This window comes from Palaemon carinicauda, chromosome 41 (genome assembly GCF_036898095.1).
Source record: "Palaemon carinicauda isolate YSFRI2023 chromosome 41, ASM3689809v2, whole genome shotgun sequence".
Lineage (NCBI taxonomy): Eukaryota > Metazoa > Arthropoda > Malacostraca > Decapoda > Palaemonidae > Palaemon > Palaemon carinicauda.
Window position 1 is genome coordinate 32,755,518 of NC_090765.1, and position 14,549 is coordinate 32,770,066.

Sequence of the window (14,549 nt, forward strand, 5' to 3'; positions counted from 1 at the left end):
GAATGAAAGGCTTAAATGCCTAGCCTTATAATGAAAGGATCAAATGGCTGGTCTAAAGATGAATGGCTGAAATGCCTAGCCTCATAATGAAAGGCTTAGAAGCCTGGCCTTCAGACGTATGGCTTAAATGCCTGGCTTTGGGATGAATGGCATAAATGCCTGACCTTAAAACGAATGGCTAAAAGCCGGCCCTTAAAATAAATGGCTTAAATGCCTGGCCTTATAATGAATGGCCTAAAAGCCTGGCCTTAGGATGGATGGCTTTAGGAAAGGGTCGTGGGAACCAAGCCTGCACATATAGAAGTAGGCAAAACCCACCTGATGAGCCCTTAGGTCTGGGCGAAACCCTTAAGTAAGTCACAGTTATAGTAATAGTGGTAGTAGTATGTATGTAGGAAATCAATATGTATGTATTCATGCATATATATATATATATATATATATATATATATATATATATATATATATATATATATATATATATATATATATACATATGTATATATATACAAAAAACACACACACAAATATATATATATATATATATATATATATATATATATATATATATATATATATATATATATATATATATATATATATATCCACGAAAGGAGAGATGAAAATACTGGATCCAAGTTAGTCTTATCAGCGACATAATGTGACTCACAAAGTACTAACTCAACTCAAGTCTTTTCATTTTTCCTTTCATGACTATAATGCATAATTTATGCTCATCATTCGTCAGCTATCGTAATTTTTACATACACAAACGTACGTAAACAGATAAAAACTAATTTGTTTAAAAAAATATTGGAAGCAAACAATAAGAGGTTCTCCGGCAGTGAAGTTTTTTTTTCTTTTTATTCCTTTGGTATTCGGCAGAACTCAACAAACACTGATCTTCCCTATACAGTATTATTCTGAAGAATCGGTCAACTAAATAAATGATATAATTTTTTCATTCGGTAGAAAGGGCTGTATTATTGTCGCTGTAAACATGAACACTTATTTGTATTCTAAAATTCTAAGCTAATGAGTAAAAAAGTTTAAATAGGTTGAATTATTTGTAAGAAAAAAAATATATATATAAAAAAAAAGTGTTAACATCTATGACTATTTTATTTTAAACTGGCAAACTTCAACATCCTCGTAGACAACAGTATTCTGACTACTTGGAGTTTATGTGAAAAATCCTAAGATTTTAAAAGAAAACCATTAGCTAATACTTACAAATTTTTCAAGGTAAAATGCAAAATCTTCATCACTAAATAACATTGGAATAATATCCAGTAATGTAATGATAACGCGTTTTACTTTATTATATCTTTGCTGTCTGGAAGTCCTGCTGTTATCATCATTATTATTAAGCGATAATGCTACTATGATTTTATTACCCAGACCTTAGAACTCTGGGATCAACCTGCTAATTGTTGTTCGTACTGTATCACCGATAATATTGCATATCTTATCTTTCTTACCGATGTCATAAATGTAAGATCACTGTACCCCTATTGTAACTCTGTATATGACTTTTGCTGAAATAAAGATTATTATTATTATTAAAATGGCCGCTAAACTTGGTCATCGCGTGTAAAATCCCTTTGGTTAAAACTTACTTAAAAATCAAGTCTATGGATTTAAAATCATCAAATTTAAAATAATCTTGGAAAAGTTTAAATCCTTTTCGATTTCCAATCATCAACTTGAGACCCACCTTGCAGTAGATGATATATTTACCTCCGCCAACGAAATAGAAAGGTTATGTTTTCGCCCCAGTGTGTGTGTGATTGTTTGTGAACAGCTTCCTGGCCACGATTTTAATCGCAGAGTAATGAAACTTGCAAGGATTAACTGTATGTAAAATGCTGGAAATGATAAAATTTTGGAAGGTCAAGGTTAAGGTCAAGCAAAATGTCCAATTCTCGTCCATCCATATACCAAGGCACTTCCCCCAATTTTGGGGGGTAGCCGACACCAACAATGAAACAAAACAAAAAGGGGTCCTCTACTCTCTATGTTCCTTCAGCCTAATCAGGGACTCAACCGAGTTCAGGTGGTACTGCTAGGGTGCCACAGCCCAACCTCCCACATTTCCACCACAGATGAAGCTTCATAATGCTGACTCCCCTACTGCTGCTACCTCCGCGGTCATCTAAGGCACCGGAGGAAGCAGCAGGGCCTACTGGAACTGCTCGTAATCAGCCATAATTTTGGACATCGTTGTCACAGAGACTTCAAACTTGGTTCATATTTCATAAACGCCAATTGGTACATGTTAAGGTCAAAGGTCTAGATTAAGGTCGAGAAATAAGCTGCCGTGGCGGAGGTGTGCGCTCTAATGAGTGCCCCACTAGTTACCAATGTTATTCTGCAGTAAAAACAAAAAGGTAAATCAGTTAAATCCTTTTATGTATAGTATTGAATATGTGAACAAACCTTTTCCAAATTCAATTCATTTAAGTGTTACTTAATGTTTCCTCCATTTCATTCTTCTCAATATGACGTTTTCTTTAACCTAATGTCAATCACTGCTATAAAATTGGAAAAAAAATACAGTAGATTGGTAATGAAACTAACTAAAATTTTGATGCATATCTTGACATGAAACTATGAAGATGTTTATCATTTCAACAGAGAGTTATGGGGTCCTTTGACTGGCCAGACAGTACTACATAGGACCCTTCTCTCTGGTTACGGTTCTTTCCCTTTGCCTACACAGACACCAAATAGTCTGGCCTATCCTTTACAGGTTCTCCTCTGTCCTCATACACCTGACAACACTGTGATAACTAGACAATTCTTCTTCACCCAAGGGGTTAACTACTGCACTGTAATTGTTCAGTGGCTACTTTCCTCTTGGTAAGGGTAGAAGAGACTCTTTAGCTATGGTAAGCAGCTCTTCTAGGAGAAGGACACTCCAAAATCAAACCATTGTTCTCTAGTCTTGGGTAGTGCCATAGCCTCTGTACCATGGTCTTACACTGCCTTGGGTTAGAGTTCTCTTGCTTGAGGGTACACTCGGGCACACTTTTCTATCTAGTTCCTCTTCCTCTTGTTCTCCTAAAGTTTTTATAGTTTAAATAGGAAATATTTATTTGAATATTGTTACTATTCCTAAAATATTTTATTTTTCCTTATTTCCTTATTTCTTTTCCTCACTGGGCTATTTTCCCTGTTGGGGCCCCTGGGCTTATAGCATCCTGCTTTTCCAACTAGGGTTGTAGCTTAGCATTTAATAATAATAATAATAATAATAATAATAATAATAATAATAATAATAATAATAATAATAAACGGATTAAGTATAACCTTTCTTTCCAAAAGGTGCAACAACTATGAAATATTTCATAGTACTGATTGCTGATGTATGTACACAATCAATCCATTTTCTAATTGACTTTCTCTGGTCACAACAGAAAACACAAGCGTAGAAAGGTTTAAAAATAATGCCAAAAACATAGACGAAAAAGAGGCTGAATCTTATTGTAAAACCAAACCGTCCCACTGGAACTACTTGAAGAGGCTAGAAACTTAAAGAGAGAGAGAGAGAGAGAGAGAGAGAGAGAGAGAGAGAGAGAGAGAGAGAGAGAGAGAGAGAGAGAGAGAGAGAGAGAGAGAGGCGTAAAATATTCAAATGTCAGGATGAAAGAGGATCGACTTCAGAAGTTCTGAGAGAGCGAAATCTTTTCGAGGGACAAAAGTTTAGTTCTTATGTGCATCTTAATGGCCTTTGAAGATTCATTACGTAGTGATAAATTTCACCCGAAATTGTGGGTTTATCAACATACTTTCAGAGTCTTAAAGAAAATGAGTTAGCTGAAGCGAATGAAAACACAATATCTTCTACAGGTAATTCAAAATATCGTTTGAAAAACAATGTGATATGCCTTCTATTATCAAAAATCTGAAACAATACAGTTAAAGAGTGGATAAAAAAGGATAGCTATAGTCAACACATCGAGAAGTGGACGTCGTGTAAGGGCACCTGGTTTTAAACGGTTTCCTCCATTTTTCTCACATCACGGATCACTAGATTGCCTACTTTCTCCAACCTTGCTTCAACTCCTTACACTGTCACTGTAATTCTCTTTCCCTTTGTTTCTATATAAATTGGCGTATTTCCAAAATTGTATCCAAAATTAGTCTAACTTTTTTTCCACAACACCCCCAGGGTAAAATTCAGGGCATGTTTTGTGTATGAAGGTTCCCCCATCCTAAAGATGGCATATGAACTGGGGCACTCCGACGCTCATATGCCACAGGGTCCACTACCATTCCCAAGCTTCTAGCTCTCCATATAGCCACCTTAATAGCTAAGCTAAAGCAGTTATTTATAATGAGAACAAGTGCATCTCGAAGGAAAATTAAAATACAGTGTGAGGAAAATAATTTTGGAAATACACAGCGATGAGTGTAGTAAAAATTGCGATCATTCCATCCATACAACAGGTATTGAATTTATCTTTATTTTTTTTAATTTGAAAAACAGAAAAGGAAAAAAAATGTCGAATTAATATCCGCTGAAGTATTTCCCCACTGAAATCAGTTTCGCGATAATGTTTTTCGATTAATGGTTACTGCCACGAGTATCAATATATTTTTACCAATCAGAATTCCAAGAATATATACAGTGTATATATATATATATATATATATATATATATATATATATATATATATATATATATATATATATATATATATATATATATATAAACACATCTTTTGCGGAAGAAAGGCACCTGAAATAATTCCCATCTCACAACCAAAAATCTTAGCTAAGACGATTCTGCCATCCTAACCTAAGGTCAATTAGGCCTACTCAGAATCCAATATAGTTTATTGCTGCTAAACTGCCGATGGATTTTTCTCCACTTCAGACAAAATGTGTTCAAGTTATCAGTAAAGTCCTGATACCTGAACATATCGCCTAAGAAAATAAAGAAACACCGTGATTAAGGCGTTAAAAGACGAAACTATAAAGTTGTTGTATATATATTTATTTATTTCCTTTCCTCACTGGGCTATTTTTCCCTATTGGGGCCCTTGGGATTATAGCATCTTGCTTTTCCAACTAAAGTTGTAGCTTGGATAATAATAATAATAATAATAATAATAATAATAATAATAATAATAATAATAATAATAATGAGATGGTAGATAAATACCATCCAATAGTCAGTATATGAGACTATCTCCCTTCAAAACACACCTGGTTTGGGATGCATCGAGAACGGCTGATCAAATATGGCACAAATGAACTCTGTTTCATATTTAACACGGGGATGAGCGCTTAGCATAGCAACAACAAGTTCGTTATTTGGGATCATCATACTCTTCTCTCTTATCTTCTTTCTTTCACGTCTACTGTTACTATTATAAGTAACATTAGCAATTTCATTGCTGCTAATAAAAGTAATAATGGCGTAAATTAATCCTTTCGTAAAACATCTCTACAAATTAATTTTGGATACCCTTCAACCGCTCTAAATATATATATATAAACATATATATATGTATATATATATATATATATATATATATATATATATATATATATATATATATATATATATATATATATACACATACATGTATATATACAGTATATATAGTTTATCTGTTCAGCTTTAATATTATTTTCTATTTTTACCGCAACATACTATGAGACTTTTTTCGTACCCATAATTATCTATAGGGACTCTTTATTCGGTTAGAGGCTTTAAGGCCTATCTAACGTATTCCATAATAAAGTTTCCACAATAATAATAATAATAATAATAATAATAATAATAATAATGATAATAATAATATTAATAATAATAATAATAATAATAATAATAATAATAATAATAATAATAGCCATAACAATTTGAGAACATTTAATAGTTATTGAAGGCATCCTCATAAACATTTAAGGTTAGGGAGTATGCATATAAACATTAAAAACAACAAACTGGTTTTATTTTGACAGGAAAATAAGTTTAACACTACAGTGTTATCACATTTTCAATTTCAAATTTAAGTTTCGTAGTTCTTAAAAGCTATTCATAGTCAAAATTCATGTACGTAACAGAAGGTGAAGAATAACAATGAAACTCCAAGCGTGTGAACTTGAAGTAATAATCATAGAACTGCTGTATTACTAGTTTATCACACTTACTTAAGGTACAGCTACGACTAGAATAAAGTACAGTCACTCATATAAGTTGATGGATGTCCGGGTGTTTGAGAGAGATTTCTATGTCGCCCCTCTCTGGACGACAGGTGTCTGGGACCACGAAACCAGTCAAATATTTAAGTTGAATATTTGACTAGTTTCTGCTCCAAGACGCCTGTCATCCAGAAAGAGGTGAGATGAAAATCTCTCTCAAACTCCTCGACTTCCATCAACTTATATCAGTAACTGTACACAACGCCAGATGAGAGGCCCAAAAATATCTTCATCAACCAAGTGTTTAATTTATGAGTTGGGGCTGGGACCAGTAAGACCATTCAGTGGCTTATCAACTCGGGAATACGACAAAACAAAGAAGAGAGGAAGAAAGGATTGTTCAGGAAAAGTGTAGGTTACAAGAACTAACACAGAAGTCATTTTCCAACTCAGTCAGGGTCCAGTGATGAGCAACTTAAATATGCCTTTGTTTATCGAGATGCGAAGGAAAAGATAACAAGAGAGGGGGAAAGGAATGATTGATCTTAATCCGGATAGAGAGAGAGAGAGAGAGAGAGAGAGAGAGAGAGAGAGAGAGAGAGAGAGAGAGAGATCCACCTTTTTAAAGCACGGGAGGTCGAACAAAAAGTGAATGCATAACCCTTCAGTAAGAACTAAAGTACAAGACCAATTTCGAGATAATTAGTCCCGGCATATATTGCTTATTTACAAAAATTACGTGTCGAAGAAAAAAAAAAAAAAAAACCATGACAAAACGTATTCCATCGCAATTGTTTTTGATCTTTTGAGCAGCAAGTACAAACATCTTACAAAATTATGATGGGTTATTACTCAAATAATAAGGAATTAATTATCCATCATGAAATTATCATGCAACGCAAGCAGAAACATCTCGTAAATCACCCTCAGCATTAATCTCCGACCTCTTTTTGTCGCTCCACACATGCACGCACGCACAAACAAGTACAGTATTTTCAAATATATGACCCTTCTAGACGGTGAAACCAGATGGTGTTACCCTTACGAAGCCAGATATTTCAAAATAAGATTCCTAGCCCCAAGCAATCTAAATACTATCATCATCATCATCATCATCATCATTATTATTATTACATCATCATCATCATCATCATTATTATTATTACATCATCATCATCATTATTATTATTACATCATCATCATCATCATCATTATTATTATTCAATCTAAATACTATCATCATCATCCTCATTATTATTATTATTATTATTATTATTATTATTATTATTATTGTTATTATTATTATTTGCTAAGTTACAACCCTAGCTAAAAAAGCAGGATGTTGTAAGCCCAGGGGCACCAACAGGGAAAATAGCCTAGTGAGGAAAGGAAACAAGGAAAAAAAATATTTTAAGAAAAGTAACATTAAAATAAAGTTTTCCTAAATAAACTATAAAAACTATAACAAAACAAGAGGGAGAGAAATAAGATAGAATAGTGTGTTCGAGTGTACCCTCAAGCAAGAGAACTCTAACGTAAGACATTGGAAGACCATGGTACAGAGGCTATGGCACTATCACCGAACTACGTAGGTCAAAAGAACCCCAATATCTTATTATGGAACTTACATGGAGATATCAGTATTGCTGAAAAATCATAAACATAAGACTACAAGAAAATACAACATACGCTTGTATTAAAATATACTTTAACACCAAACCAGTCACTCTACCGTCTAAATACTTAACACACGGTTTATATATATATCATAGAATCTATCTGTTATTTCCAATAAATCAGGTCTCAATTTATATGTTAGACCACTTTCCATATTTTCCAAGTTTGTCATCTCAATCTAAAATATCCATACATTGATACAAAGAAAGCTGATAAATATAGTGGTATATTTTGAGACATTTCATAAAATAGAACGTAAGTGTTTAGGAAAAATATAACGAAGCTTAATGAGATGTATAATAAACTAAGGAACAAATCCATATTAATCACCAAATATAATTACTATACACAGAACCGACATATGAAAGAGACGAAAATTTAAAAATGAATTACATCCTCTTTATGGTGGTCGATGTGGTAACGTCCCTGACTGGTGAACGCCAGACTGGGGATCGAGTCCCGCTCAAACTCGATGGTTTCTTTGGTCGCTGCAACCTCACCAACCTTGTGAGCTAAAGATGGGAGATTTGGGGGAGCCTATAGGTCTATCTGCTGAATCATCAGCAGCCATTGCCTGGCCCTCCTTGATCCTAGCTTAGATGGAGAGGGGGTTTGGGCGTTGATCATATGTGAATATGGTCAGTCTCTGGACCATTGTCCTGCTTGATAGGGCAATGTCACTGTCCCTTGCCTCTGCCATTCATGAGCGGCCTTTAAACCTTTAAACCTCTAAACTATATTCATAATCCTACTGTAGGGAAGATGAATCCTCCCTTGGCGGAAGAACGACATCCTACATTATAATAAAACACACATGGTACAACAATACAAAACATCTGGCTTTGTATCAACATAAGAGGAGTCGCAAACATAGTGGAAGAACTCTAATGAAATTAAACTGGAGGAAGATGGCAAAGCTAACCAAAACATATTCTAACGATATTCTATGTAATAAATGTTACTGCAGGTAGAATGGAAACGACCATATAAGCCATTTCATTATTTATGAAAATAGAAAGTGTACAAATTATGTGTATATATACATAATAAACCTTCACATATATATATATATATATATATATATATATATATATATATATAATATATATATATATATATATATATATATATATATATATATATATATATATATATATATATATACATACATACACACACACACTCACGTATACTTATGTATGTATATATAGGCAGAGATATATATGAACACAATATACAAATATTAGTATATACATATATATATATATATATATATATATATATATATATATATATATATATATAACACGTTCATTTATATACGCAAAGGTAAACAATCTCTCTCTCTCTCTCTCTCTCTCTCTCTCTCTCTCAACGTAGGGGAGAAATTAAAGGGAGTTAAAGGACTTCATAAAGACGAAGTTTAAACGCTAAAATAATGAGAGGGGAGAAGAGGGCAAAAGAAGAAAGGAGCTAAAGGGGATTAGAAAGGAGCAGTCAACGACGACAAAGGTTAAAGAAGGGCAATTATTTCATAGAGAGAGAGAGAGAGAGAGAGAGAGAGAGAGAGAGAGAGAGAGAGAGGGTTCGTTCCACGAGAAGGGAAGATCTCGATAATTAAAAGGAAAAAAAGGTTGAATCGACACCGTCGTAGTAACAAGAGATGTTTGCTTATTATTTTGTTGGTAAAATCATTATTATTATTATTATTATTATTATTATTATTATTATTAGTGAACGCGATCCGTCCAAAATGACGGCTAAATATCTATATATGCACACACACACATGTAACCTCCTCTCATCAGGGTATGACTACTCCTTCTCTCTGTAAGCCGAGGGATGGAGAGAACTGAGCGTGAACGAAAAAATATATATATATATATATATATATATATATATATAATGGAGAGAACTGAGCCAGAACGAAAAAATAATTAAATATATATATATATATATATAGAGAGAGAGAGAGAGAGAGAGAGAGAGAGAGAGAGTCAGACACTTAACTATTAAGCTATACAGGGTAGACTACTGAAGTCACTATTTTTCATTTCATCATCAATCATATATATTTCTTGGACACTTAAAATAAGTTAAACAGTACTTTTTCAAATTATTGAATTATTATTATTATTATTATTATTATTATTATTATTATTATTATTATTATTATTATTATTATTATTATTATTTCCCTTCTCTCTTGTTAACATACTGTCCTTCGAAGAAAATGACAAAAGAACTACATTTAATAGTAAAGTAAGATTACTCAAAATATATGTTACCTTTTTATCATTATTATTAGTACTACTAGCTAAGCTACAACCTTAGTTGGAAAAGCAGGATGCTATAAGCCCAAGAGCTCCAACAGTAAAAATATAGCCCAATGATGAAAGGATATAAAAAAATTAACTACAAGAGAAGTAATGAATTACATAGAATAAAACACTTTAAGAACAGTGACAACATTGAAATAAATCTCTCATATATAAACTCTTCATAAAATATTTTGCTTTTCTTTGTTTCCTTCCCTCACTGAGCTATTTCCCCTGTTGGAGCCCCTGAGCTTATAGCATCCTGCTTTTCTATCTAAGGTTGTAGCTTAGCAAGTAATAATAATAACAATATATAAACTCTTCTTCAAATATTTTGTTTTTCTTTGTTTCCTTTCCTCACTGAGCTGTTTTCCCTGTTGGAGCCCCTAGGCTTATAGCATCCTGTTTTTCTATCTAGGGTTGTAGCTTAGCAAGTAATAATAATAATAATAATAATAATAATAATAATAATAATAATAATAATAATAAAAATAATAATAATATAAAAAGAAAAAATTAACGTCAACATGTTATCATTTGGAAAAACTGAAGAAAAAAAATTAGATAGTAGGTTACTGTCCTTCCCTCACTGAGCTATTTCCCCTGTTGGAGCCCCTGAGCTTATAGCATCCTGTTTTTCTAGCAAGGGTTGTAGCTTAGCAAGTAATAATAATAATAATGATAATAATAATAATAATAATAATAATAATAATAATATAAAAAGAGAAAAAAATGAACGTCATGTTATCATTTGGAAAAAATGAAAAAAATTAGTAAGTAGGTTACTGTCCTTCCCTCACTGAGCTATTTCCCCTGTTGGAGCCCCTGAGCTTATAGCATCCTGATTTTCCAGCTAGGGATGTAGCTTAGCAAGTAATAATAATAATAATAATAATAATAATAATAATAATAATAATAATAATAATAATAATATAAAAAGAAAAAAAATGAACGTCAACAAGTTTGCTTTTCTATCTAGGGTTGTAGCTTAGCAAGTAATAATAATAATAATAATAATAATAATAATAATAATAATAGTAATAATAAAAATAATAATAATATAAAAAGAGAAAAAAATGAACATCATGTTATCATTTGGAAAAAATGAAAAAAATTAGTAAGCATGTTACTGTGTATAACACTTCCGAATAACATCGTGCGAACATTAGGGAAATGAAAGATCCCTCTTGATTAGGCGACAAATTATGAAAACTCATAAACCAGGTGACGCTGTTAAATTCATCAATTATGTTGAGAAGATGAGATTAGAGAGAGCTCATTCATCCCAAATACCATTGCAGCAATGCTAATGGCTGTAAACGTCATAGCTTTGATGCTATTAACGATGATTGCGCTGAAAGGCAGCATGTCATTAGTATGATAATTATTTCCATAGGTCATGATTTGTACATTTACGGTTGAATCACAAAAGATGGCCTTCATATATTTAAGATTCATTATCGTTATTTCTTAGTTAGGTTCTCAAATTTAATTTGAGATTATTTATAGTTCCGTATGTATGAATGTTATGACAGATTATCAATATTTAATTTCTTTAAAACTATATGTTTTAAGACAAGACTGGCAGTTATATATATATATATATATATATATATATATATATAAATATATATATATATATATATATATATATATATTTATATATATATATATATATATGTGTGTGTGTGTGTGTGTGTGTGTGTGTGTATTCAGTATTTTCAGTGGGTATTCGAAATATCAAAAGATAACATAGAATAAAATATGGCAACTCGATTTGTAACATTTCGTTGCTTCCACTAACAAAAACACCCCTTTGCTGTCTTTGAAACGCTAAGGTTGGAGAAGGCTCCGCCCTTTTCGTAAAAGCAGTAAGAAGAGCAACACCTTTTCTGTTTTGTCATGGGGACACTAGAGACATCTGACGAAAGATTTCCCCTGAGTGTCTGCGTTCTTTTGATTCTAACTGTACATAAATTATAAATAAAAACCATGACTCACTTCGTAAGGAATGCATTTAGGTATTTTTGAGCTATGTGTATTATTCTCATTGGATGTTAGTTGTCAGAGGCTATCTCTACATTTTACATTAATACAGTCAATATATATATAAAATTTGCCAGAACATTATTCAAATATCTAATCTGAATCTGAGGTCATCGTTCTTCCCTGACATCAAAATTAGTAACATATCGCATTTTCTTGCTTTAATTGGTATTGGATTTTAATGTTCATAATCTATATATGTATATACATACATACATACATACATACATACATACATATATATATATATATATATATATATATATGTATATATATACATATATATACAAGAGAAAAAAAACCACCGCCAGAAACTCAATTGTCATCTCCATTGTCTAAAGTTTCCAAAAAATTATTTTCGCACATCATAAAACCAAAGATATTTCTAAAAGTCTGGTTCGTGTGAAATTCTCTTACTCATTTTCATAAATTTTCATCTTATAAGGTCGATACCATTGACGAGGTTTTTATCGCTATTTTATCTGCATTCAACCAACAGCTTTAGGAGAGGTTCAGCCCACTACGCCCACTCCACCCACTTTTCCAGAGCATAACTTACACCCAGCTATAGGTTTGGATATTTATTGAACAGTTATGTGTATTCATTCTTGCATGGGGTTAGGTTTTTGACGGCTGAAAATGCGTTATAAAGAAATAAATGGTTAGGGGTATATATAGTCGCTGATGTACCTTTAATCATTAATGTAAATTATATTACACACAAAAATATAAATGTGTGTATATATATATATATATATATATGCCACAAATGCCCTTTAATGCCCAATTCGCTCAGCATGGGATCACAGGTCCATAGGGTATATAACTTTTATATGTATTGCTGCACGGCCAAGGATTATAGCCTTAGCGACAAGTAGAAATAAAGATGAAAAATTTGGCTTAGCTAATTCTGCTTATTTCTACTCAACACTAAGCTTCGAATCCTTCGACGAGCAGAAGTATCTATGGCAAAAAAAAAAAAAAAAAAAAAAAAAAAACTACGGATCTATGATCTGCTTCAGTTGTGGAATTCAAAGCAAAAGTATAGCTGGTATGCTTTGAAACAAACAGTTTCCATAACTGTGTATCAAATTCGAGTCACAAAGAATTGGAAAATCCCATATACATCTGACTGCAGAGAACAGGAGAGGTTGCTGGTAATGTAACTCACTACCATATACCATATCATGGTGAAAGGGTTTGTGTATCACCATTATCAGCAAAGTTGTAACGTACTAGTCTGGGCCACCTATAATAGGTGGGTTTGCTGTGAGCGATCAGACTAAAATCTCCCACCATCACAAATGTTTATATGTATATATCTAGGAATATGCAAATGTATAAAACATCTAACATACATACACACACAAAATAAACATGTATACATATCAATATAATCATCTGTATACAAGAGTATGTATGTGGCTATGTATGCAGGGTACATGCGTATTAATAATCACAAGCATAGACGCGTATTAATATTCACAAGCAAACACCTATGGTACTTAGAATACGTTATTTCCAGAGGAACCCAAACCCTACCGACAGCCATGATTTCTGTAATTCCCCTCCGATAAGCTTTCTCCCTAAGGAATAATTAATCGAAAGTAAACTCACTCCACACGAAAACCTCGAATTGCTTAACTTAAATCTGGAATACGAAGTGGGGCTCCGAATCGCTCGCTTTCGATAAAGGTAATGCTAATCAAACATTCGTTATTGTATGTTGGATTAATACCAGAACTAATGCGAGATCGGGTAAACACCTAGTCCTATAAACTAGAGTTTCATTTTGTGTGGTCAAGATATTGAGCTACGAACGAAATAATAAATAATAATAATAATAATATCTCCTTATATCAAACTTAAATGCCCGGCTAAAAATAAATGAATAAATATATGTACACACACACACATATATATATATATATATATATGAATAAATATATGTACACACACACACACACACACACACACATATATATATATATATATATATGATACTGTACTGGTAGCAGACACAGAAGAGAAGCTTGACCGACTAGTGACAGAATTTGGAAGGGTGTGTGAAAGAAGTTGAGAGTTAATGTGGGTAAGAGTACGGTTATGAGATGTATGAGAAGGGAAGGTGGTGCAAGGTTGAATGTCATGTTGAATGGAGAGTTACTTGAGGAGGTGGATCAGTTTAAGTACTTGGGGTCTGCTGTTGCAGCAAATGGTGGAGTGGAAGCAGATGTACGTCAGAGAGTGAATGAAGGTTGCAAAGTGTTGGGGGCAGTTAAGGGAGTAGTAAAAAATAGAGGGTTGGGCATGAATGTAAAGAGAGTTCTATATGAGAAAGTGATTGTACC